We start from the raw sequence: 2,084 nt of genomic DNA, 5'->3' as shown, positions 1-2,084 counted from the left end.
TTATTGAGCTGTTACTATATGGCAGGTACTAGGCTAGCCGATAAGGGTACAAAAACCATGAAAACACACATCGACCCTGAAAAAAGTTGGCACTCTGGTAATGGATGAGCGAGCAAATAGTGTACAAGCAAACAGTAAAGGCACTCGAAGAAAAGCTGGTGTGCAGGCGTAAACAATGTGTCCACGAGGCACAGAGAAGAACCGAGAAGGGCTTCCCTGAGCATATAAGCACGTGCACAGGAACATGTATCCACAGACATGCTGTGTGGAAAACACACCCATAGAAGGACCCTGAAGAATCTCATGAGGCTCTGCCACTAGGAAAACAGAAGGCTCTTTCAAGGTAATAATTTTAATCTCTTTTAAAAGTTTTAATCACACAGGCCCTTCACACGGACAACAATTGTCGTCGTCGTCGTTGTTGTTGTTTGCTTCCTGTTGGCTTTGCCACTTCCACACCTATCGCGTACTATTGCACTACCACACTTCTCTTGCTCTCTTCCAATCTGGGCTTATGTAATGTACGTACGTTACAGAAGCAGATGTCACTAACCATCATGAGGCCACACTTCTGAGAACCTCCAGGTTCTCAGCCTGGACAAGGGGTGGGGTCCCGACAACAGGCCAGTAAAAACGGGAAGATTGAATAACTCACACGGCATTGGGTAAATGTGCTGGTCACGTTCTATGGCGGTGGCAGCCCTTTGAACTGATGTTGCCTGTTGACAGTGCCTTTGTGCCCACTTGACTTTTACACGCCCAACTCACAGGATCAGTGCCGAGTGCTCTAATCCCTCCTGCGGAGCTCAGGCCATTAAATACTCGCCCTACGTTTTACAGCTTCAACCCTGTGACAGGGGAGCTGACCCCAGCTCTGTGCCAGGCACCCAGCAAAACGGGGATTAATAAACCCCGCCCCAGTGTAGCCAAGGGCTCTACAGCTGCTTCTTGCAATTAGGCTTGTCATCATTCTCTCAAGAAGCCCCTGTTGATTTTTAAATCCTAATTGGCAGGCGACACCTGTTTCCCAATGGGAAGGATGGGAGGGGGTCATTCACTTGCAGCAGGCACAGGATAGGGAGGCCGAGAAGCTCCGTGAACCGGTACAAATACTTTGGGCCCCGAGGCTGTTGGAGCTGCCATATTTTTTTCTTTCTTTCTCTTTCCTCTTCCCTCCTGGCCCCCCACCGAAAACAGCATGCTCAGAGTCAGGCCAGTCCTTGGGAGTAAGTGAGCATTTGGCTCTGAATCTCTTTTATGAGCAGGACCTTACCACTGGTTTCTCCCTCAGGCGTCCATGTTACCATCCAGCAGCCCCCTCTAGGCGTGAGTACTTTTTTCCTGGCTTCTTTTTTTTTTTTTTTTTTTTTCTTTTCTTTTTTTGCCAGGATCCTGGCTGTCATTCATTCTGCTGTTAAGGTAGTTTTTAACTGCCTGCAAGCTGCTGAAACTCTGTAACCTCTTTGTGCCTATAAAGAGCGTTAAGTGTATTTTTAGTTCCTGTCTTCACTGAGCTTGCATTCTAGAGGCAGGCGTTAAAACCGCCTGCAATAATCCATGTGAAGTAGTCTTTTCCAATTACCATAGTTAAGGCAGTGTCCATGAGTAGAAAGAAGGAATGACCGAGATTCTCGGGAAAGACTGCCTAGAGGCATTTTGATTTGCACCGAAACTTGATCACCTTAGGGTCTCTGCTAAGATCTAATGCTTGACGTTGTCTGAAAGGTAACAAGTGATGTCTGATGGGATTCACCAAGACCATTTCTCTTCATTAATACCGCTGGATGTTTTCAGAGCAAGCAGTGCATGTATTTAGTAGGCTCTTCGGCTCATTAGGGCAAAGAGGTAGGGAAAACAACGGGCTGGGATGCGGAGGAGACTGTGAGTCAGCGAAAAGGGAGAAGCACTGGGATCACAATGTTCATTTTCGTGCTACAAGCATTTATTGAACACCCAGCATATGCCAGGGCCTTTTCTAGCTCTAGGACCCCTTTTGGGGTCACCCTAGGTTTCACCTCAGTCCATAAGCACTGTCCTCTTAACAGAATTTTGCCAATGAGCACGTAAGCCCTCTCATCCACCTT

This window comes from Lynx rufus, unplaced genomic scaffold (assembly GCF_022079265.1).
Source record: "Lynx rufus isolate CCGP_SWC_20201006 ecotype Redwood Valley unplaced genomic scaffold, mLynRuf1.p SCAF_6, whole genome shotgun sequence".
Classification (NCBI taxonomy): domain Eukaryota; kingdom Metazoa; phylum Chordata; class Mammalia; order Carnivora; family Felidae; genus Lynx; species Lynx rufus.
Note: the sequence above shows the minus strand (reverse complement) of the source record.